Raw genomic sequence first — 26,495 nt, forward strand, 5'->3', positions numbered from 1 at the left:
CCAAGAAGAGTGCCATAGACTGAGCCCTGTGCACTTATTTAAAGGCCCTTCGCCTTGAAAAGTAGTTTACATGAAAAGATTGAAACTCAAAAGCAATTGGTCCAAAAGTTGGCGTTGAAAATCAGCCAACAAAAATAACAAAAATCCATGCTCCTATCACGTCAGCAGGTCAGCGCAAAAAGCGGGAATCCGTACAAGTTGCCACGTCAACAATCACTGTGTTTTACGAATTGTCCGTACAGCTGTCACATCATTAGTTTCTGCGCAAGTTAGCATGTGTGTGTGTTGGTCCAACTTTATTTTTAATGCCTTTATGTCCTCTGGCCCCATCAGACGGGGTCCCAAAAGTTGGTGAAAATTTTTAATTCTTCTGTTGGTTCTTTTTAGGGTTTAGGCCCTCGGCCAGTGGCTCCGTTCTTCAGTGGCTTGACATGTTAGTAATTTGTGACATCCCCCCTTCTTGAAGTATGCAAAACAACTCAAGTTAGCTAAAAGAATTATTTTCAAGGGACATTTCGAGGGACAATCAGTTTGCTCTTTTTTGTTAAGGAGTTGGCTTCTCCTTTCGGTTCTTTTGATCAAGGAGTTGTCTTCTCTTTTCATCCAGATCGAAACTCTTGATATTTCGGCGTAGTAAAATTAGCCATCAAACCCAAACCCCACTAATCTTCCACGGGTGTTTTAATGCACTAAAATTACATACACAGGCAATCTCATCCAATTAGTAATATTCAGTGGATGACACGTCACAATGCAACACAAATGCTCACATATGCATGTTACAAGACACAACGAACATCGCCGTTGAGCACTCCCCCAAGAAGAACGGTATGCGGTATGAAGCTACTCAATGTAGACCGCACTGTGCGCTGCTTGGAGGTTCAAGCATACAACCAAATGCTCCCCAGACATCGATTTGCGTTGTTCAGAGTTTTTCTAGCATACAACGGAACACTCCCCAGACATCGGCCTTGGTCATTCCGAGGTTTTCAAACATATAGCGAAACGCTTCTTCCACATCGGCCTCCATCGTTTCGAGGTTCAAACAATACCAAAACAAAAAAAAAATCACTTCTCCACTGGGGAGTAAAATCACAAAGCATTGAAACCAGTATTTAAACCAGATTCAAACATTTTAAATCAACACTAAGACAGGTTCTAAACAGATACCATCCATTTCAAACAGATTCCAAACAAGATCACCTAATAAGTTCTTAAACAGATTCTCAAACAAAATTCAAACTTAAAATGTCACGTGCACATCTAACCCTATGTGTACGTGGATAAGGTACTTTATGACAAGGATTCAGTTAGCCTAGCTTAGGAAGTGTTGTCGCACTTTTGTGAGTCTGTTCGCAGACCGTGCATGTCGAGGCACTTAGAGTAGATGCAAATCCTTTGGTTGCACTCAGCATGATCCTCTGCATTACCATCAAATTCCATCAGGAGCATTTTATAGTGCACATAATCTATTTTTCCTATTTTAGCAATTTTTCACTTATTATTAATAAGTGACTTTGTTTGGAAAGTAGGTAGGATAATTCTGCAAGATAATATATAAGAAACCTAGCGCTAGTACTTTCTGGCAGAAGAAGCAGCAGCAATTCATTGAAGTACACCTTCTCAACAAGACGGCAAGAGGACCTAGCGTTTTCAAGTCACCGAGACCGGCTAGTGTTTTCTCAGCAAATGCACATCAGCCCCAACGTTTTGCAGTTCCTCATTGGCCTGGCGACAACAGATCCCTTCGCGTTTTTGCAGCAAGACATCAGATCAGTCCTAGCATTTTTGGATAAAAATTCAACCTGGCGTTTTGCAGTTTCTTGGCGACAAGTATGAGATTTGCATCAGCGTTTTCCATTTTCAGGGTAAAGACTCTGTACCGCAGTCCCCGAACCTCACAGATCTCACCTTTCCGCAGCAGATCCCCGCCTCACGGCCAGATCAACCAGCATTTGCAGATTCAGCCCGAAAAATGTAGATTTCAGCATCTGCGTTTTCAGCTCGTCGTCGTCATCACCCTCGTCATCGCCATAGAGTCAGAATTCAGCAGATACAAGATTTACATATTTCAGCCATTAGCATTTTTAGATTTCAGCTCGTCTTGTCATAGTCCTCATCGTCGTAGACACCGTCAGCAAGTCCATTGCATTGTAGAGATATGTGCAATCAATAGTAGACCGCTCTGACCATAGAGAGTGGGGCCTTCGAAGAAGGGTTTGACAACATTCTGGTGTCGTATTCTTCTCTCTCTATCTCTTAGTCTCAGCACCTTTATTCACAGTGTTTATCCAATTTGTTTGTGATTATTTACGCTTTCTCACTAAAAGAACGAAAGGCTCTCCCTTTCAAAAGTAAAAGGAATCCTTTAGCACAGTTCGCAGCACTCATCTTGAGCAAAGTTCAACATTCACATCCGTTGCACCTTACATAAAAAGAAATCTCGACATCAGTCGAGCTCAAAAAGTCGACACAATATTGGGACTAGGGGCTGGTCTCCCCCCGGTAATAGTATCTTTATTACTAAGGAGAAGTCTTTACAAGCACTTGAACCGAATGTATTACCATGCTCGTTCTACAATAAGACTCAATGGTTCCTGGAAGCCTCAACTTTCGATTCCTAGGGCAAAACCCTATTCCATGGAACTTCCGTTCCTTATTCCAAATCCTTGAGAACCAAGGTTCTTGCCTCTCGATCTCACCTTCGAGACTCAGGACATGGCATCCCTGCAACTCTTTTCCGACTATTCCCAAAGGCTTCTTCCTGTAGAATAACTCTGCTTTCCCGGACGCGGAGTCCTTCCTTGAGAATCTCAACTCCCGGATCCCCAACTCGAGAGTCTACCACTCCCGTCTCCCTGGATCTACTTCCCAAATTCGAGTATGAAACCCTTGGGCTGATGTGGCTCTAGTTCCTCAGAGCGCTTTTCTCCTGCCTGCAGTGGCTCATGCCTTCCTCTGCTCCTACTCTCTCACGAAGAGAAAGTTCACCTGCAAATAAAAAGACTCAGAGATCATAACATGGAAATCGTTACCTTCACAAGTCTTGATGCTCATTACGCGATTTGGTTCTCAAAAAGAAACTTCCCAGAAGAGATCTCTGCTCAAAGGATCCTCTCTTCCAATCTCGCACACCGAAGAGGTACGCTCTCGGGTTCTTTTTTGTAAATTAGTCCTATCTACAACATTTAGGGACTGAAAATAGATAAAAACAGCAACTTGTCGCGATGGAAACTCTTACAATAGGCACTTCTTCATGATGGAATTCGCGTATTGGGTCTTGGCAATATCTGGTACATGTGGGGCAGCCATGGGCATCACGAGTGCGTCAACTTCATGGCTGAAATCTGTAGTAGCGTCCTCTTCTTGCTAGCGTTGGCCTCCTTCTTTGAGTCAAGGCATGTGATGCTTTTATAGCTCTAGGCCACGACACGAATAGCTGAGCGCAGGGTGCTTGCATAGAGATCACGTTTTTTTTTGTTTTGCGGTGTTTTGTCAGAAAGAGAGAGAGAGAGAGAGAGAGAGAGAGAGAGAGAGAGAGAGAGAGAGAGAAAACGTTGGTGGCTAATCTGTTGCCTTATTTATCAGATGGCTGCCCACTTATTAAGCGGCTGGCCGGCGTATTTTTAAAATAGTTTGAATAAGTCCAAAAACCCAATAAAACCTTATAAGTTAAAAATAATGCTTTCAAGGAATCCCCAGATGCAATCACATGCATAGCTGCAATGCAAACATAGAATTCCTGAAAGGAAAGCATTTGCTTTCTCAAAAAGTAATCCCGCTTTCTTAAAAGTCATTTGTTTTTTCTCAAAGTTTTCTCTAAACCCATCTTCATTCAAGTGCTTGCTTTTTCCTTGTGCACAATTCTCTCACAGCTCAGAATTTCCTCCTGACTATGGATATTCCCTTTCCGAGACACCCGTCACCCACCTTGTGACGCATAGGGAATACCCATCACCTAGTCCTTTCCTATCAAACTTACGGTATAATCTTCTTCGCAATGCTCTCTGTCACCCATCCTATGATGCATCAGAGGTTTCCTTTCTCAGATGGTCGAACAATTCTTGATTCTCCCTGTCACCCATCCGATGACGCATCAGAGATGTCCGCATTCCCAGATGGTCGAATACTTCTTCCTGATGCTCCCTGTCATCCATCTGATGTGATGCATCAGAAGTACCCGTTTCTGATGGCCTTATAGATATTCCCTTTCACAGTGCTCTCGTCATTACTCTGAATGATGCACTAGGAATAAGCTGTACTTGGATGTCTCCAGGAGAAAAACCCTCTCACTTAAAATTCCAATAATTCATTTAGGATTATTTTTGTCTTGGTGTTCCAAGTGAGAAAACCCTCTCACTTATAAATCCAATAATTCATTTCAAATTAATTTCCTGTCAGATAAAGCCAATTTAGCAATAATGGATGTAGATGTTATGTGAGTTTCATTGATGACTATACGAGAAAGATATGGGTCTATGTGGCATAAAGCAAAACAATGAGGTATTTATGCACTTTTGAAATTTCAAAATTATAGTAAAAAAACAGACTAGCAAAAATATAAAGTGTTTGAGGTTAGATAGAGGGAGAGATTATTTCTCTAATGAACTCAATGGTTTTTGAAAAGGCGTGGAGTTGAAAGAAAATTTTCATGCGGGTATACTCCACAAAAAAATGGTGTTGCTAAGCAAAAGAATAGGAACATTGCAAAAGTCGTTAAAGTGTTGATGAATAAGGAGTACATACCTCATTATTATTGGACTGAGACTGTTTTTATAGGTGTTTACATTATAAATTGGACCCCTACCTATTGGTGTAGTACATGATATGATACCAGGAGAGAAGTTTTGTGTGAAAAATCGGATGTGTCAAATTTTAAAGTGTTCAGAGATATTGCTTTTGTGCATGTTTCAGATGAGCTAAAACATAAGCTTGATCCAGAAGCAAATTTTTTAATGTTCATTGGCTATTATCTTGAGCAAAATGGGTACAAGTGTTATAATCCTGTCATGGGTAAAGTGACGGTGATCAAATATGTTCTTTATGAAATAGTAAGTTGGTATTCTGATGTGAAAGATAATTTAGGGACTAATGTAAGAGACAATGTGATTGTAGAAAACATAGGTGCATAATCATAGATCTTGAGTGTGCCACAAGGATCACCTAGTGAGGTCATGGTGAGAAGCCATGGAGTGGTAGGTTGCGTGAAAGAGTGAGTCTTGCTAACTCTTCGAATGTATCAAAGAAAGGGAAGAAGAAAGTTGACGATGTCCCTAAGCTACCAACTTTGAGTGTTATCTTATCTTTCATGGAAGCACGGAACCTTCAATAATCTCAAATGATGCCTTTCCCATCAAAGAGTGGATCATGTTATTGTAGGCAAATTCCACCAAGGACAATTATTTTTCCATTTAGTCTTCTAATGAGAAATGTAAGACTTCAATAAATTCAGTACAAATGAATTTGCAATCTCAGATTACCCATCTGTCTGCGGGTTGAAAGATGACGAGAACTACAACCGTGGGTCAATGTTCTCCGGGATCCCAAACAACCTTCCAAAACAAACTCGTGAATTAGAGATCTCTGTCAGAGACTATTGTCTCAGGCATGCCATGTAATCTAAAAATCTGTGAAATGAACAATCTTGCTAAAAGATGCGGCTTGACTATTTTCTTCACTAGAACGAAGTGGGCTTACTTGCTAAATTTGTCGATGATAGTCCAAATGCCATCATGCACACTCTCTGTCTTTGGGAGATAAAAAATGGTAATACTTCCTAAGGGCGGGTGGGAATGGGTAAAGGCTGTAACAAGGTCATTATAATAGTGATAATAGGTCATCATAACATTGGTTCTGAGTAGAGTTTAGATGAGGAGTTCAACATGTCCTTTGTGAAAACTCCGGGTACAAGGAGGATGCAAGCAGGGAACAAGGTGCCTAAAAGTGATCTTGGACCATGCAAGTGTGCAAGAACAAAGAATCGTACGAAGAGATTGACTTATGACAGTTATGTGACTCATCATTGTGTATCTATGGAAAAAATTACACAAGAGGTAGAATCTACATATTTTGAAGATGTTGTTGAAGATGAAAAAGGGCAGCAAGCTATGGATGAAGAGATAGTTGCCCTTGATACAAATGGAAAAAGGAGTGAGTGCCATGACTAAAGAGAAAGAAGGCAATTGGATGTAAGTAGGTTTGCAAAATAAATCATAATGCTAATAGTAGTGTGAGCTGGTACAAGGTCAGGCTTGTGGCCAAAGGTTATGCACATACTTATGGGATTGATTATGAGGATACATTCACTCCCATAGAAAAGATAGATATCGTTCATGTTTTTATTGCAGTGGATGTAGCTTTAAAATAAGTGTTGAAACAAATGGATCTAAAGAATGCCTTTTTTATTGGATACTTGGAGGAAGTTGTGTATATAGAGTATCCACAAGGTTATGCTTATATGAGGCTATGTGACCTTGTATGTAGCTTAAAGAAAGCATTGTATAGACTGAAGTAAGCACCTAGAGCCTGGTATGAGAGGATTGTGACATTCCTCATCTCATTGGACTTTGAGATGTTTGATGCAGATCAGTCATTGTATGTTCAGAAGAATGCAGTAAGAATTGTGGTGATATCCATCTATGTGAATGACTTGATTATTGGAGGTGATAATGTGATTGAAGTAGAGGGTGTACAGGCTCTACTTATGGAGGAGTTTGAGATGAAAGACTTGGGAAACTTACGATATTTTTTTGGCATTGAAATTGTTTGCAAAAAAGAGGGTGTATGACTGCCACAAAGACAATATGCTTTGGACATGTTGAAAAAGTATGTTTTGTTTGATTGTAAGCCGATTGCAATTCTCTTATATCAAAAATTGAAGTTGAAAAATGATATAGGTGAAATACTTGAGAATGCTACCATATACATATATTGAAGATTGTGCTTAGCTTGATCTACTTGACTATCTCATGCTCGACTTGACCTATACACTTGGATTGGTGAGTAAGTTTATGCAGTCTCGCAAGAAACCACACTTGAATACAATGAGGTGCACGCCACTCCATATGAGTGCTACCTTTGATTATTTACTTTTTTATAGGGTTGATATAGAGTTGCAACTCTATGATTACACATATGTGTACTGGGCTAGTAGCATATATAGTCGCATGTTTACAAATGGATTCATGTTTCTATTTGGGAGTGTTGTGATCACATGGAGTAGCAAGAAACAACCTACGGTTGTTCTTTCAAGTACAAAGACAGAGTACAGGGGTGTTGCAGCGACGGCATGTGATATAGCATGGTTGGGATTGCTAATTTAGGACTTTGGAGTAGGGGTATCGAGGTCGGTTGTCATATATTGTGACAACCTCTGTAATATACAATTGGCACAAAACCCAGTGTTTCATGCCAGGACAAAGCACATTAAGGTGCATTATGATTTCATCAAAGAGAGAGTCTTAGCAGGAAACATCGACCTTGAGTATGTGGCGGCACCTAAGCAAGTTGTGTATATCTTCACGAAGGCCCTTGGAACAGAGAATCTATGATGATTTTGAGCGATCATTGGCATATGAGAGATGGCATTGATCTTGAGGGGGAGTGGTGAGATGTTAAGCTGAACATGTACGAGTCGTGGAAGACTATCACTGACAACCATTATCATTCACATACCTTGGTGGTTACACATATCTTTTCTAGTGATACTACAACTCTATCACACCAAGTTGGTCTACCTACAGAAGTGATGGCACACTTATTCATTCACCTCACTCACTAGTGGTTCATACTAGATCGTTGTATTAGTTTCCTTTTACGTTGTTATTTTCCTCTGTTAGATAGACCTCTTATCTTGAGTTACTGAACTGCCTCTTATCTATGTTTTCCATAGATATGTTACATGATATGGTTTCATATCACATTCCTCCTCTTGTACGTGAATCCCTTGTACCTTTAGTGACTCTCCTTCACCCTATGATTGTCGATGAATAGACTCGACCAGATTCTACCTCTTTCATTTATGCTATCTATAATCTGCACATAGAATTCATGCTTGGCTATGCCAAGAACTTTACCCAAAGTAACTCAACTTTAATATTCAAAATCCTTTCCTCAAATATCTGCTTTGAGTTTCTATCAGCTTCAATGCTAGATCGTAATCTATAAGTAGGGCCTTTTGCTTTTTCTTTTCCCTGCTCTATTTTTTCTCACATACATGATTTCTTTAGGAGGAACCTCAAGAGGAGGAGGCACCTATGGTTAAGCCTCATGAGAGGGTCCTATACCTTTTCTTCCCCAACATCTTGTAACCTTCTTGGAAGTTAAGGGTCCTTCATCCATATTTTCACACCTATGCTTATCTTCCACAAGCGCTTCATTGTTATGACATTTGGAAACATAGGAATGCACTTAGAAAGATTCCACATGATCATCCCAAGGGAGCTCCCTCCTTTCCCCCCGTCTGTGTACAAGGAGCCACACACTCATATGGACTATAGCAAGCATTGGCCCTAACAAAATCCTATATATGTTCATTTTTTAAGCCTTTGAGATGCTAGCATGGGAGAGAGACTCTTACTTTGCATCAACTTATAGACTCGTCCCTCCTCATTTCTACACATTGTAAAGTCAGTGGTCCCAGATATATCTGCCCAAACCAAAATTTGATGCTTTTCAAATACTTTCTGTGCTCTTACAATTATCACACAACACGTGGCTTACAAACACCAACTTGTTTCCTATGCATTTGTCTCTCGAAAACAATCCATAAACATATGTATGCTATTGCCTAATGGTACAAATATCTAGGCTATTGACACTCACTTCTTGAATTAGAGATTGGACCAACGTGATGAATATCAACACTTGTATCCTATTGCCTTGTTACAATTGCTGGTGCACAATCTTTAGTAAGATAAATGAGTGGTTCACTTACTAACCACAATATAACTAGCTTGGTTGGTTGAGCATTCTTCCTCTATGACTTGGGTCATGGGTTTAAATGTGGCCAAGTGACCCTAATAGCGCTCATAGATGTTTGTATCGTCTCACATGGAAAGTGCGATTTGCTACAGAAAAAGATAAATGAGTGGTTCACTTACTAAACACAACATAACTAAAGATTGTTGCTTTCTAAAACCATTTATTTTCAAGTATGTATTTGTACATCTTGGGACCTTCTTAGGGATACATGATGCTCAATGGTTCCTAAGTGGTCTTCATAGAGAAATTCTTGTGAAAATATGATGTTGTGATGAAGAGTAGGGAGAGTTAAAGTTAGGGCATTGAGGGTCTAATGTACTGTACACGAAATAAAAGTTCACACTAGAGTCAATGTCCTTAACAATACAAATTTAAATCCCCACTGAAAAAACAATGAGGCAAGCATTGGCCTAAGTCAATGGCCCAAGTCAAGATGGGAGGGAGTCATGAAGAACATCGGTGCCCTCAATGGACGCATGGGATAAAGGTCTTCTTATGGAAGGTACTATGGGAGCCTTGTCAATTGAAATGAAGCCTTGTACCAAGGATAGTGGTCCAGATAGATGCTCGCAATGCTGAACAACTAGTGAAGACCTCCCACATCTTTTCAAGGATTGCCTGGTGATTTGTAGCCTAGCGAGAAAGATATGCAAATGGGTCCAAAAGACCTGGAAGATAGAATTCTTTAAGAGCGATCTCTTCCTGGAAGGGAAGGTGTTTAAGAGCCAAGATCACATGGAAACAATTAAGTTCACCGAGATAATACAAGAAAATAGGGTGGCTATTATTGCCACTGGGAAACGGATAAACATTGATGAGGGGAACAGAGCAAGTGGCACACAATGATTGACTTATTTAGGTAAGGATGTGGGCCCTATGTTTTTCGTCAGGTGGCGCCCGTGTCAACTATTGTAACTATGGTCTATTAAGGATGTCATGGCTCAACATGAGCATGACAAGAAATTTTATTTTTTGGTTTTGATACTATAATCCATTCACCATTGTGAGTTTTGCAAAAAAAAAAAACAATACAAATTTAAACAGCATTTAATATAAACCTATTTCAGCTTACTACTCCCCCTCTATGCCGCCGAGCTTACTACTCCCCCTCTTTGCCGCCGCAATTGGTCTTCATGCTTGCAAGTACGCAGCAGTCGGAGAGAGAGAGGTACATGTATACACTTGTAGCCACTCACCAACTTGGATGTTTCTAGAGACAGGGTGTGTGTGTGTGTGTGTGTGTGTGTGTGTGTGTGTGAGAGAGAGAGAGAGAGAGAGAGAGAGAGAGAGAGAGAGAGAGAGATTTTATTATCGTCCTCGAAGATCAAATATGACCTATGGGATCAAAGTTACATGTGATGTAGAATGTATATGGCTCATGAGTGACTCTTGATGCTTCAAAATTTTAGTGATGAGAGTCTCAATGGAGAGCCTACAGTGTGGCTGGGAGAGGAAAGTGTGTAGGTCTAAGCTATGGCTGAAAATGTGAGAAGAAAATTCGGATGTGACCAAAAGCTAAGTAGTCTAGTAGTGTGTGGTACTTAGACTCTCGAACTTACAGTAAGCATAATTTGCAAAGTCAATTCGACTCTTCTCCATTGCCCCAACGCCCTGTCTCGCATCAAAGAAAATGGTAGATAAGCCGAATGTGGCTGCAATAGTACATATTGTTGACAAGGGGATAAGCTCAAGTGTATAAGTGAGTACAATTTTCTCTTTCAACAAAGAACATGGTTTTGTAGTTGGGGGTAATATTGGTGGTGTAATGTATGAAGCATGACCCATCAGATTTCTCCCAAGCCGTAATACATTGGCATTGTAGAAAAGCTTCATTCACTTGGGAGTCCATTGAAGCATCATGTAGCAAGTGTAATGCATCCCATCTCCCAAACCACTTCTTTATGTCTTGCATTCATTCCATGCTCAAGATCTTGCTTTTATGCATCTTTTGAACGTTTTTGTTTACTTCCCATACAATCGTAGGAAGTCGATGTGAGGGGTTTTGATGCATCTTTATTATGTACTCCATAACCCTTTCCATGTCCATAACCTCAATTGGAAGAGATCCCAACTCAAGAAGTAGGAGCATATATGGTGTTTGTGTCTTACCTTGGAGAAAGTTTGTAAGAAAACACTTTTGGAAATTCTCAAACTCTTTCTGAGTAGACTTTGAGATCTCCCGTCCCGCACTTCGACTCCATAAAAAAGAACCGGTGTCACCAATGCATCAAAAAGGTACTTCTTGAGAACCCAACACTTGATGCTTCCCGCATTACACATTTTCTCAAATGCATAATATGCTCTCTTTTCCGCTTCCAAACAATGCATATCACATTCATGAAACTTGTGATTGGACGGAATCGCAAGGCCAAGGTACTTAAATCTCTTAACAACTACAAGTGTCTCATTGTTGTACACAATACATGGCTTCTCCTTATGGTTGGTTTTCACAAGCATAAGCTTTGTTTTCGATTCATTCACAATCAGCCCACTATGGAAGAAAAAGTTCTCAAGGACAATCATAAGCTTTTGTGAATCTACAGTGTGTGCTACAAGCACGACATCATCTGCATACAACAAAAGCATGATTACCTCATTGCAAATAGTGACCTCTTCAATGCCTTCTTCTTGCATAAAGTCAAGTACCATTTGTTCCAATTGATCGATGTGCGGACACATTATTTGCTCGCTGTGCTCCCAGTTAGATGGTTGTTTGCTTTCGCATTTGCTGGTGTCTTTTCGACGATTGATGACTCTAGGGGACACTGGCTATACTGATTCAACTCTACCTTCAATGACATCGACCTGCCATTGGACCCTAAAGAAAGGACCGTTATCCTCCTTGGTGGAGAGGCTCACGGGAAGTCGCTGCCCTTCTGGGTAAGTCGTGATCCGCAGTCGAGGGATGGAGCCACAAGGCACATGTTTGTGGCGAAGTTCCTTAGTGAGGTTGTACCCCGGTACTTTGGTGCTCTGCATAGACAGATGGGAGGATATATAATGTCCCCCTTTCTATGATTTATTTTTAATCCGATCCCTTTCAAGGGAAATGATATCATTCTCCCCAAGCAAAGCCAAATAAGCTACAAGAGCGCCGAAGTGTCTTGCCCCTACGGGGAAGTCAACCTCAGCTAAAAGGGGTTGAGAGGTGCAAAGCATTAGGTGAAATTTGGACTCACAAAAGGGGCCCTTTAAGGAGTTTGACTTCACCTCTCTGTACCAAAATGGATGTATGGATAAATTTTTGCAAAAAAAATCCAAAGCTTGCGGAGGTTTGACAGTTAGAATGTCCTCTTCAAGCTCTATCTACTGATATATAGCACACCATGAGATTACTCATATTTTAGAAGATTCTTTTTTTGATTCACCTATGATGTGACAACTCTGTTTGTGAATCTAAGTGAATTAAAAAAAGAATCTTCTAAAATATAAGCAATCTCATGGCGTGTTATATATCAATAGATAGAGCTTGAAGAGGACATTCTAACTGTCAAACCTACGCCAACTTTGGAGTTTGTTTACAAAAATTTATCCATGCGGCCGTTTTGATAGAGAGAGTTAAAGTCAAACTCCTTAAAGAGCCCCTTTGTGAGTCCAAATTTCACCTAATGGGGAGACACCACCAATATTAGTGGACACCACCTATGAGCGGACGCCCTTCCAAGAGGGTGTGACATTTTTTAGGGGAAAACCATCCGGTTACAAGGGCAGTTAGTGAGGTGAGCGATAAGTTACCTGGAGGAGGCAGCTCCAAAGGAAAGACCGACGCAAGTCCCGCAATACCAAGGCCCATGAATAGAGGTACTTGGTGGCTGTCACGCCCATAACTAGTCAACAAAATGGGTCTCTCAAGGGCACGACTCTAAGAGTGTAGATAATTCTGGCCTCACGTATTCTAGAGTAAACTAGTGACAAAAGCGTCTACCCTAGGAGCCTGTGTGCATAGTCCTGTGTGTATAGTCCTCGTCGTTCTTCTTGTGCACTTTTTTGTATATGAGGGGAGCCTCCGGCAGTGCACAACCCGACTCCTAAAACAAAACAAAAAATTGATACAAAGACCAAAGAGAGTTAGTGACAACGGACATCCTTGTCTAACCCCAATAGTGATTACAAAAATTTCTAAAATTTCTCTTCCCATGAGAGAGAGAGAGAGAGAGAGAGAGAGAGAGAGAGAGAGAGAGAGAGAGAGAGATTGAATTATCGTCCGCAAAGGTCAGATATGACCCATGGAACTGAAATCAAAGCATTACAAAGGAGTTCTTCTAAACAGGAGGATCGTGAGAAACATCTCAGTTAAGGATTGAGCATCCAAAGAGGTGTCAAAAGGAAAGTTAAAATAAGCAAAGCTAAGAAGGGGAAGGTGAGGAGGGAGCCGGCTTGGGAGTTCGAGACTCCTGGATGATGACTTTATCTTCTCGATAGACTGCCCATTTCCCACATACACACACACACACACACACACACACACACAGAGAGAGAGAGAGAGAGAGAGAGAGAGAGAGAGAGAGAGAGAGAGAGAGAGAGAGAGAGAGAGAGAGAGAGAGAGAGAGAGAGAGCTGCCCTCTTGGGCCTACATACGCCAGACTCCCTTGGGGAATGTGGCTCCTCTCTCTTGCTTCCCTCCTTGCAACCTGCAGGGAGGGAAGCATCATCTTGGGCCTGCATTTGTCAGACTCCCTTGGGAAACATTGCTCCTCTCTCTTGCTTCCCTCCCTGCAAGCTACATTTCAAGCATGATCTGGAGATTCTGGTTTTTGATGACTTTTGTAGAATTGACCCCACATATATATTATGTCCAAATGCTACTAAAATGATTAATTTATCTTAGAGATTCCAAGATTCTCTTGGAAATGACTAAAATCACACCCCCTTTTGTCTTGATCTGCACACTCTACATCCCTCACCATTGTTATCTCCATTGCCATTGCCGTTGCCATCTTGAGTACTTCGGAAGAAAATGAGAAATGCAAGCTACTCACCTACACTTGGCACCTTCCCTACAAACCAACCACACACACACACACACGCACACACACACACATAGATTGGACTGGTCTCGATCTCCATCGCGTGCAAAGATCTCTCTTCACGTCTGAGCTCGCAGTGCCACATCCCACACAAAAAACTCTCTCTCTATACATTTTTAGCATATAAAACGGTACTTATCAAAGGGAATATGCATGCATTGAACTAGAAAAGGTTGTGTTATATTCATGGAAAATCCATAGATTTATAAATTAGACCTTGTATACAACTGACATGACGTGCTTGCATATATATAGTGAATTCCTCAATATTCGCTTAAATCATCGCTAGATGTGGGAGGTATCAAAAGTCTTAGATTTGGCACATTTTCAATCTTAAGAGGCCCAACCTTGAGTCAAGTGTATAAATAAAACATAAAATGATGGGAGAAAGATGGGCTTACAGTAGTTAAAATAATACAACGGGAGCAAGAGAAAGATGTACCCAATGTGAGCCCATTATTTATTTTGGCTTTTAGGTATTATTTTACTTATTTGTCAATGTCTAGGTATGGCAATTTACTAAGGTTGATATATAATATGCAACCCCTTGGCTGCATTGTACACATTCAGTTATTCATTGCTAAGGTTGATTGGTTTAGGAGACTCTCTCTCTCTCTCTCTCTCTCTCTCTCTCTCTCTCTCTCTCTCTCTCTCTCTCTCTGGTGTATGCATGATAAGTTGTACCCATTTTCAGCAGTTGCCCCCACCAAGACAACCAAGAAACAGCCTCTTTTTTGCCATTCATACATACATTTGACTCGCTTGCTTTTACTTTGAAGAGACAAGATTTGGTAGCCACACAAAGCACATAGTTGCAAACACAATGAAAAGCTTTGATCTTCATTTCTTCACATCTAAATGAAAATTTTATTGTGCAAGGACTAATCTGGTTTAGTCTGTCACACCTTGTTACAACATTGTGACCTTGATGAATAAATACTTATAACTTTTCACGGGCTTTTCTTCTTTACTTACCCTGTTGCACATGAACAGTTCACATGTCAAGCAATTTAACTTGATTTATTGATAATTTTTTGTATCTTTGTATAATTAATATTCATTTTTTTTGTTATAATTTATATGTACAAAAACCTATTTTTTAAACACCAGATATCTAATGATGTAAAACTTATTTTGCAAGATCCACGAGTCATTTGATAGATTATGACGCAAGAAATGTGACCATGCCAAAAAAAAGTCAACTTCAATGGTTCATTTTTTAAAGATCTATATTAGAAAATAACAAAGATTGCTAAGAGAACCTTGATATAGTTTTAAAATAAAATCTAATAAAAAATGTACATTGCCACTCATTTTAATTTTCATGTATGTCATAACTCTTAGTGTGAGGTGCTCATAGATTTTTTTTTGAGTCGACTTGAGTAAGGGAATAACACGTATTCATTGTTTTATATTTTTTCACTTGCACCATTCACTTGAGGTGTGCCTCTTTAGGCTTGGTAAATACCAAACCTAGAAATTTTGACACTTGTCAACCAACCATGGCTTTGTTCTACCCCCCCAATCCTAGTTGGCTAGTCCACCTCATAGAAGGAGGCCGCGAGATCACCAAAGGTCCATGTCAATATCCCATCTCACCTTCCACATCATCACAATCAACACTTTGGCCGCAATACTTAGCTTGCTATGTCACTCTAATTGCTAACTCATCCACAACCTTTTACTGCCACCTTGAATGCCACTTCATCTTAAGAGCCATGTCATCCACCATCTCACATGCCACGTGTAAATATTGCTTGCATGGCTTGCCACATCACTCGCCACCTTATGAGCCACCAATCATGCCACATCGCCACCTTGTCAATTCATCACCTCCTTTTTTGCCACCAAATCATTACATATCACCATTTTGACACATCATTATATGACATGGAAAATGAGGGGATCCCATCTGCCACCTCATCTTTCCACCTATGCATTCTGTGTCATCAATCATCCACATCAGCTTGCCACATGGATGACCATGTCATTCATGCACGGTCACCTCAATAGCCATGTCATTTTTTAAATAATATAAATAAACTAAAAATCAAGGTATCTCAAGCTAATTATTTACGTGGTAATTTAAGCAAAAACAATTATATTTTTATGTAATTTTTTATTTTTTTAAAGTATAAAATTCTGTTTATTTGAAATATCATTGGATTTTGGTTTACTTATGTACATGGGTTCGGAACCTTCCGTATCGATATAAGCCGCACGTAGCTCACGACATCCATCGTGTTCCTTGATCACACCGCGGCCCATGCGAGAGCTTACCATAGTTGTTGTCTCGGTCCTGGACACAATCGGCCATCACTCATCGTCTATCGAGCCCCGTCAGCCACCCTAAGTGCGTTAAGCCCCGCGAGACCTGAAAACGGTCCGAAAGTAGCCAAGCCCGTCGATAAAAGGTAGCCTTGGCACTCCCCTGAGGGAGGGGATTGCATCCCAATGTCAGAGGAGGGGTTTGGGGAACTCTTCTCCTCACCTGACTTGTCCTTCGCTCCGCGGTCTGCTGTTATAGTTTTACACAATCCGGTGCTGGATCCACAAATCCCCCAAGAACCATGACACACGGCCCGGCAAACAGGGGAAACCCCCTTGTTGGGGGAACGCGGCAAGAGAAGGTTTCCATGAGAGGATGCGATGGACAAGGGCACGAAAATGATGCGTCCATTGACGACACTCGATGCACTGACGGGATGGCTCGTGATGTGGCAAGGAGCTAAGTGGACGGACGAACCGATAAGTGCTTGACGGAGCCACCAGCGACTCCATCATGATGTGGCTCACTACGTGCATGGAGGATAACGAAGGGAATGTACGCATTGATGGGACAGCATAGGCCGACGATTGGGTTGACGCTCTGAGTATGTCGACGAGGATTGACAGGTACTTGAAGCACGAAGCGGACAACGTCATTGCCGATGACAACGTGACATGGCCAATCGAGGTTGGGTGCATTGACGGGACCGACTATGTCAAGGGAGGACAATCAAGGGGTTATCTGTGCAAGCCTTTGATGACAGGATGGATCGGGCCGATTTAGGGTGGATAGGTAAGCGGGTACTTAAATCACGGAGTGGCGACGCCACCGTTGACTGCACCGTGATAGAGCCAATCGAGGTCGGTAGTGCTGACGGAGCCGACGAGCCATGCACATCAAGGGTGATGGGGCCGCGTGGTTCTACGTGTGAGCCACACGAGTATCAAAGAGTGCTTGAAGGACAGAGCGAACGATGCCACCTCCGACTTCACTGTGATAGCATCGGCAAAGCCTACACACCCTGCACGGGTGCGACGATGGGATGGCGTGGGCGGATTGGTGAGCCAACACAACGGGTGTGTCGATGAGAACCAATGGGTGTGTGAAGAACGAAGCGGACAACGCCTTGACCTATATCACCATGACGGGGCCATCTGTGTTAAACTAGAAGGATGGCCACGAGAGTTTGCAAGGGTGGATAAATGGAGTTGAAACCAACCGGTGCAAAGTCACTTGGCCATCTGATATGGTTTGGGTGGTTCCGAACCATACTATACGCTAAAATGGACCGTACAAAAGCCATACGATCCATTTTACCGCAAAGTATGGGTCCTCACCACCCATAGTAGTTTCGAAGGCTATGCAAATCTGCAAGGGTTGAAAAATAGTGCTCACCTCTACCCGTTATACGTTCTGTAGCCATCGGATATTGTTTGGGAGGTCTCGATACATAATATACGCTAAAATTGGCCATATGAGCCATACAAACCATTATAGACATAGTATGAGCTTTGATCACCCAAACCATATTTGATCCATGTGAAACTTTGCAGGGATGGGATTCTCAGCCCCACACATGAAAAGTCTCATGGCCATCCAATATGGTTTGGGTGGTCCCGACCTATACTATGCCCTAAAATGGGTTGTATGAGCCATAGAGCCCATTTTAACGCATAGTTTGAGCCTTGACGGCCTGTAACATACTGAATGGATGTGCAACTTTTCACTCATGGGTAATTTGAGCTCAATACCACCCATGAAAAGTTTTAGAACCATCCAATATGGTCTGGACATTCCCGACCCATACTATGCACTAAAATGGGCCATATGTCTCATACATCCCATTTTAGCGTTGCATAGTAAGCGCCTTGACTGCATATACCATATTAGATGGCTATGAAATCGCATGGATAGAGGAATGGCGCTCATCCCCACCCGTGAAAATTACTTTATTAATATAATATAATTTATGTGGTCCCGAACCATACTATGTGCTAAAATGAGCCACACGCTCATATGACCCATTCTATCACATAATATGATCCTTGACCACTCATACCATATCAAATTGTTGTTTAGCCTTGTAGGGGTTAGATAATGGTTCTTTCATCCACCCGTGAAAAGACTTGCGGCCATACAATATGGTTTGGGCAGTCTCGAACCATACTATGCACTAAAACAAACCGTATGGCTCATACGACACATTTTAGTACATAGTATGGGCCTTGAACACCCATATCTATTTGGATAGTTGCGAAAATTTGCAAGGGTGGTATGATGCTGCTCATCCTCACCCATGCAAACTCTCATAGCCATCCAATATAGTTTGGGTGATCAAGACCCATACTATGCGCTAAAATAGGTTATATCAGCCATATGGTCCATTCTAGTGCATTGTATAGACCTTGATTACCCAAACCATATCAACTGACTGTTAAACTTTGCACCGGGGATATAAATGGTCCTCACCCTCACCGGTGCAAAGTCTCCTTGCCATCCAATATGGTTTGAGCGGTCTCGATCCATACTATGCGTTGTAAATCTAAACCCTGAACTCGAAACTGTAACCCCTAAACCATAAATCCAATATCTTTAACTTTGAACTATGAACCTAAATCCTTATCCCTACCATAAACCCTAAACCCTAAACCGTAAATCCTAAAATATAAACCATAAACCCTAAACCCTATGCATAGTATGGTTGAAGACCACCCAAACTATATTCGATCGCCACAAGACTTTGTATGGGTGGGTTTAAGCACTATTCTCCCTCCCCTACAATGTTTCACGGCCATACTATATTGTATGGGCGATCAAGGCCCATAATATATGCTAAAATGGTCCGTATGAGACATACAATCCATTTTAGCACATTGTATGGTTAGGAACCGCCCAAAACATATTAGTTAGCCACAAGACTTTCCACGAATGGGGGTCATCACCAATACTTCACCCCTGCAATGTTACACAACTATCTAATATGGTATGGACGGTCAAGGCCCATATTATGCGCTAAAATGGGACATATGAGGCACACAGCCCATTTTAGCGCATAGTTGGGGCGAAATTGCCCAAATTATATTGGATGGCCAAAAAAATTTTACACCAGGGGGTGAGAGTATAATATTTTCATCCTGTAGAATTTTCTAGCCATCCAATATGGTATGTGCAGTTAAGGCCCATATTGTGTGCTAAAATGAGACATATGGCTCATACAACAACTTTTAGTACATAGTATGGATCAAGACCTCTCAAAACATATTGGATGGCCATAAGACTTTACATAGGCAGGTTTGAGTACTATTGCCTTACTTGTGCAAAGTCTCACAGCTATTTAATATGGTTTGGATGGTCAAATCCCTTACTATGCATTAAAATATAGTGTATGAGTATACGACCCATTCTACCGTATAGTACTGTTTGAGACCATCCAAACCATATTAGATTGTCAGAAGAATTTTGTACGGATGGAGGTGAGTACTATTCTGCCACTCCTACAATGTTTCACAGTCATTCAATATAGTATGTGCGATCAAGGCCCATAATATGTGCTAAAATGGACTGTATGACACATACGATCCATTTTAGCACATAGAATGGCCAGGGACTACCCAAAACATATTGGATGGCCACAAGACTTTGTGCAGATGGGGTTCATCATCATTGCTTCACCCTTGAAATGTTACACAACCATCCGATATGATATGGACTGTCAAGGCCCATACTATGTGCTAAATTACGACGTATGAGACATATAGCCCATTTTACCGCATAGTTGGGTCGGATTGCCCAAACTATATTGGATGGCCACAAGACTTTGCACAAGTGCAGGAAGAGTAAAAATTTTTCACCCCTGTAAATTTTCTCAGCCATCTGATATGGTATGGACATTCAAGGCCCATACTATGTGCTAAAATGAGACATATGGCTCATACAACAAATTTTAACATATAGTACAGGTTGCCACCTCTCAAACCATATTAGATAGCCCTAAGACTTTCATGGGAGGTTTTGAGTACTATTTTCTCACTTGTGAAAAGTATCACAGCTATTCCATATGGTTTGGGTGGTCAAAGCCCATACTATGCGCTAAAATGGACCGTATGAACCATATGACCTATTCTTTCGTATAGTATGGTTTGAGACCATCCAAATCATATTGGATTGCCACAAGACTTTGCACAGGAGGGTGAGAACTATTCTCCTATCCCTACAATGTTTCACAACCATTCAATATAATATGGGTGATCAAGGCCCATAATATGTGCTAAAATGGGCCGTATGAGACATACAATCCATTTTAGCACATAGTATGGTTCAAGACTGCCCAAACCAGCCACAACACTTTTCAGGAGTGGGGGTGAGAACTATTAGCTCACCCCTAAAATGTTACACAACCATCCTATATGATATGGGAAGTTAAGGCCCATACTATGTGCTAAAATGGGATATATGGCTCATACAACCCATTTTAGAGCATAGTATGGGACTTGACCGCCCATACCATATCGGATGAATGTAAAAATTTGCACGGTGGTAGAATAATACTCACTCCCATTTGTTAAATTTTTCACAGCCATCCAATATGGTTTGGGCGGTCTTGATCGATAGTATGCGCTAAAACAAGCCGTAGGGGTCATACGACCCATTTTAGCGTATAGTATAGGCCTTGACCACCTATACCACTTTGGATGGGTGTGCAACTTTGTACAAGTGGTGAAATGGGACTCATACCCACCCTTGAAATGTCCTACAACCATGTGAAATGGTTTGAGCGGTTTCGATCCATACTATGCGCTAAAATGGGTCGTTTCTCTTATACAACCGATTTTAGTGCATAGTATCGGTCTTGAACACCCATACCATAGTGGATGGCTGTGAAACATTGCATAAGTAGGAAAATGGTTCTCAAACCCACCCCTAAAAAGTTGCATAGAAATCCAAACTGGTATGGGTGGTCAAAGCCCATACTATGTGCTAAAATGGGCCGTATGTCCATATGAGCACATAGTATGGTTCACGACCACCCAAAATATATTGGATGACCTTAAGAATTTTCATTGGTTGGGGCTGAGAACCATTTCAACACCCCTGAAAATTTTCATAGCCATCCAATATGGTATGGGTGGTCAAAGCCCATAATATGTGCTAAAATGTGTCATATGAGACATACGACTCATTTTAACGCATAGTATGGTTTGGAAATGTCCAAACCATATTAGATGGCCATGAGAATTTCCATGGATTGGTGTGAGAATCACTTAATCACCCCTACAAAGTTTCACAGTCATCATACTAGCTTATCTAGCATGAGCATGTGCCTACAAGTTTAGGACTCCCAAGCCCCCCTAGTTCTTAGGAAAGACAACAAAGTCCCATCTGATAAAAGAACAGGTTTTTCCTTTATTCCCTCAAAGACATTTTGTTAGTAAAGTTTGTATCTAACGTAGACCAGTCTTTTTTCACTCCAAGAGTGGCAAGTAATACAACAGATAGGGAATCAGCATAGCCTGTGTAATTTTGAGCCTCACATTTTGACTCTATATAGTATGTAATATTTAATGTACTAGTAACTTGTGTGTAGTGGAAATTGATAACATAGTGAGCATAGAGGGAGTACTGAATTGAGAAAGCAGCATAGCAATTTACACCTAGCTAATTTGGCATTGAAAATACTTGAAAAGAGAGAGAAACATAACAATTGACAACAGTTGAGGACCGGATTTACATGGAGCCGATCCCCCCTCCATAATTAAGGCTTTGTATTATAGCTTCTCCCATCAAAAGGAGACTTTTGTATAATACAATCTCTGTGTTCCTTGATAAAACTAGTTGGTGTAATGAAGATGGAAGCTTCATACACCACATTATGCTTGGAAAACACACCTAGTGTCCCTAGCCTCAGTCCCAAGACCTCACACACCTTCCAAAATAGTGAGAGTTAGCAGGAAATGAGGATAGATTTAGAGGAAGAATAGGTATCTTACGAGAAAGAAGTATTATCCTCACATATCACTCTAATAACATAGCTTAGCTTAGTAATTAGCATGGTAGAGAAGATGAGCATGCCATTGAATCTTGGCTCTTGGTTGGATTTGCATTCTATATCCAAGAGTCGTTGGTGTAGGCCTCTACTTCTCAATGCCTGGAGAAGGAGATGGAGTTCTTCTTACACACATGAGTTTTGTGTGTGTGTGTGTGTGTGTGTGTGTGTGTGTGTGTAGCAATGACACGGAGTAAAAAGCAACCTACTCTCTCATCTCGTCGAGCCCTCTTTCTAATTGCTCTTGTTGGCATCCCATTGATCCCTATAAAGCTTAGCCAATCATCAATTAGAAGCATCATTTCTAGCCTTGTGACATGTGTCCCCCTTCCCCCTTTTGTGAGAGCTTTAGGTATTTACATAATTCAATTAAACTCTCATTGTACCTCTTAGTCTTCTGGCCAATAGTAATTAGGCAAGCCATTGGGCTATTGAATGCTCATTGGATCCCTTGGTAGACTGTCCAATAGTCTTCTAGGGAGCTTATTTTTAATTGGTTCTTTTATCAAGAATTTTTAAATTGATTAGACTAAATTTACTCTAGCCTAATTCTCATTGGTCCACCTTTATGGCCATCCAATATATAGGATTTGAGGGGAGGTTGGGGGTAACTGGCCTATGAGCTTGATATTTGTGTGTGTGTTTCTCTCTCATCCCCTACAAAATGGACTTGCCCCCTCCTTCTTAGGAATGTGGAAAGACTTTTTAGTGTTCGGATGACCATCCAATTTCCCTATGCTTTGGCCATTGGATAATTGAATAAGAAATTAGGAACCTTAGCCTATGGAAGTCTTAATGGAGTTGAACCTTAGGTATTTTAAGCCCTAATATTGAAGCACGTTGCTCTTTTGCAGGTGTACCCCTTTGGATCCCTAACAAAGATCAGTCTGCAGCCTTATCGATATTCTAGCTTTTACTCTCCTGGTACTTCCCATATTAAATGATCAGTTTAACATGAGAACATCATTTGGGAGTATTAGATATTAGTTTTTATGACATTACCTCTCTCTTGAAATCATAGTCGTCCTCGACTATGAGGTAGAGAATATAAATCCTATTCATTAGTCTGTTTGCTAGCGGGTAGAGGACCCCTATTTTACCCTACGATATCATCCCAGAATGGATGACTAGTCCATTTCATGCTTGAGAGCGTTAGCTACCGCAAGCATGTCTGCACATTAGTATCAATCTTCCATAGTAGAGTGACAATCTCTACTTGGTGTTCGGGAGACGTCATAATCCACAAACATGATTCTTGTGTGAGTCAATGGCTGGACAACTTGAGTTGATAGGCCATCTCATTGATTGGTCTAAGAATCTTGAAGGGACCATAGTACCTTTTTGCTAACTTAGCATAGTACTTTATGTGTCCCGTAGGGTTTTTGCCCGTTGTGTGCCTTAATCGAGCCTTGGGAAAATTAAGCAAGACCCAATAATTTTGGTTAAAGGCTAGGGCTATTCTGTGCTTATCAGCAGCCTTTTGTCTTTATTAAGAGATGGATATAACATCCTTAATCTTTTAGAAAGATTCTTGCAGGTCTTGGCTATAATTATATGCAGCTAAGATTTTCCGATGTACCTTAAGTAGCAAGGGACTTTTTGATCTTCCCTCTATCACCTCAAAATGTGCTTTTCCCGTGGAAGTATGTATATTGTTATTGTAAGCATACTCCACTAAGGGTAAGTACTTCTCCCATTGGGACCTTTGGTCTAGCTCTGTGACATAAGATTTAGTAGATCACTTTGGCCATCCGTTTGGGGATGATAGGCCGAAGAGAAGTTTAGTCTTGTACGTAAATACTCAAAGAGACCCTTTTTAAAATTTAGGTACTAGGGGACCCACAAAGGTGACTGCCCTTTCAGGCTTTGAAAGAGAAATTGACTACGTGACTAATTTTGACTTTGCCGGACTTGCAGATGTCATTTGAAGTATATTGTGCTGCTTGTGGTCCTAGTCTGGGTGCGGCCTTACTGCAAGAAGGCCATGTCATTGCTTACGAGAGATGATTGTTCTCAAGGCCGGAAATGACAACACAAATTTATGAGAAAGAGAGTTTGCTGGTTATCCATGCTCTTACTCAGTGGTGGCACTACCTACTCGAAGAGGACTTTACTGTCTTTACAGACCATCAGAGTCTCGAAGGAAAGACATGACATTAATATCTAATACTCCCAAATGATGTTCTCTTGTTAAACTGATCATGTTACGTGCCGCGATCTCTACGCGAGCAGCTATTCGTGCCATGGCAAAGGAGTTATAAAAGCACCACATGCTCTCACTGAAACGGGGTTACCAACGTCAGCAAGACAAGACTCTGCCTCTAGGTAACGCAAGAGATCACGAGACTATGAAGCACAGAAGTCGCTTTTTCGTGCAAGAGCGACCGGTATCTATTGTGGATTCACCATACGAATTGTTGTCGCGTGTTTGCTTGTGTGTTTGCAGGTACTTCATCATGAAGGAGAAGCAAGAAGGCTTCGGCCTATGCTTGGGAATTCCAGAAATAGAATTCGGAAATTGTCTGCGAAATCTCAACTCCGAGTACAAACGGAAAAAGGATTGAGAGCTCGTCTCTCGGATTTCCCTTACGGGAAGGAACAACCATCGAGTCAGAGAATTAGAACGGAGGGGTTTTCTCCGGTTCTTGTGCTTGTAAAAAGATTCTCCCTAATTAAGAATTCTCTTTAAGGGGGGGACCAACACATCTTCTGGTCCCCAATACTGTGTCGATCTTCTCTCTCTCTCTCTCTCTCTATCTATTTCTCTCTATATCCTTTGGCTTCAGTATTAAGTGATAAATTCTATTTATCCGAGTATATTTTATATTGTTGTGCGCCTTCGTTTGTGACAATGGTATCAGAGCATGGTCTCCTCTCTTTTTTCTGCAAACGAGGATGACTCTAGGAAGATATGGGAAGAAGCCATGACAAGCCAAGTGAGAAGTAAGCAGGCGGAACCCTAAGCCCCGCAGGAAAAGCTTGCAGAGTTGGGTATTTTTTTTCTCTCTGTAAGAAGTCGACACAAGACTTGGGATTCTCTGAGAAGGCGACAAGAGCATGATGCTGAAGAACCTAGAGAATCCAAGGAGCGGAGTGCTCAAGATCCTTCAGAATCCAGAAAACATCAATCCATAACCATAGCCAAGAAATCCCGTCATTCCGGGAAGGATATAGGTCTTTAATCTCAAAACACTCCAGTTAAGTTTGATACTTTTGACGGAAGGGAAGATGTTCCGAAAGCTACGACTTTCATTCAACAGTTTGAAGTTGCCTTTGTAAACGACAATTTCTGAAAAGCGTCGAAGGTGAGGTATGTGATCAAACACCTCAAGGGGAATTGCAAGTACTTGGTGGTATACCAAAGCTATACAAGGAATTCACAACAAGATTAATATTCAATTCAAGGTTGAATTTTTGGACAAACTTTTTTTCCTCTACGTACGCTTTGAGGAAGGCATCCAAGAAGATTGGGATCGGTTTGCCCAATAGGCACACGAGTGAGTCAAAGCAAGTAGTGGTTCACTCTTGCCAAGGTAGCTCGACTCTCGACCCTCTCTGAGAGAGGAAAGATGAAGAAATTCAACAAAGGATTTTTGCCCGAATTTTATAGACGTATCTGCAAAATACTTTGCAGCAAATGGTAGAGTTAGCAATAAAAGCTGAAAGTGTACACCTTAGTGTACATAGAATACAATCCCCGAAGTGGGACGAGAACCATTGAACATAGAAACAATAAATTTTTGTTGCCTCTCCTCGACGGATACGTTGCTATCCGGAGAAAGTTTGGAGTAAGGGAATTCAATCTAACTCCTAAGTCTTTGAATAGAAGACCCTCAAACTTTAAGTGAGAGGGCAGGTCTTTGATTAAAGTTAAATCTTTGAGAAACTCATCAACTGCGTATTGCTTTTATGCATGAGATATGCATGTGTCTAACCAAGACAATCACTCTCGAGTATTTATGAGAGTAAGGTTGAGTCAAAACATTGTTTTATACGATGAACTGCTTTGCTTACCATCTGGAAGGTCCATGATTGATCTGGTATCCGGTATTTCTCCAACAAATTACTTGCTATTGTGGGTAGGAAATTATGAAGGAACCATTCTGAGCTTTCAAGCAAAGAAAAGCTTTCATGAAGCTTGAGTACTCTTTAAGCCCACACCCCTTACCCGGTA

At 41.2% G+C, this 26,495-nt stretch overlaps 1 protein-coding gene and 1 pseudogene across 3 annotated transcripts in view; both read left to right on the top strand.

Annotated features, from left to right (window-relative positions):
* The window catches only part of LOC147446638 (homeobox protein knotted-1-like 7), an 89,904-nt gene that overhangs the window by 39,008 nt on the left and 24,401 nt on the right, over positions 1-26,495 (top strand). The gene's annotated exons all lie outside the window — the stretch shown is intronic.
* LOC147446642 (uncharacterized) lies at positions 16,953-17,560 on the top strand (annotated as a pseudogene).

Source organism: Adiantum capillus-veneris, chromosome 12, assembly GCF_014529385.1.
Source record: "Adiantum capillus-veneris isolate H3 chromosome 12, ASM1452938v2, whole genome shotgun sequence".
NCBI classification, from domain to species: Eukaryota; Viridiplantae; Streptophyta; class Polypodiopsida; order Polypodiales; family Pteridaceae; genus Adiantum; species Adiantum capillus-veneris.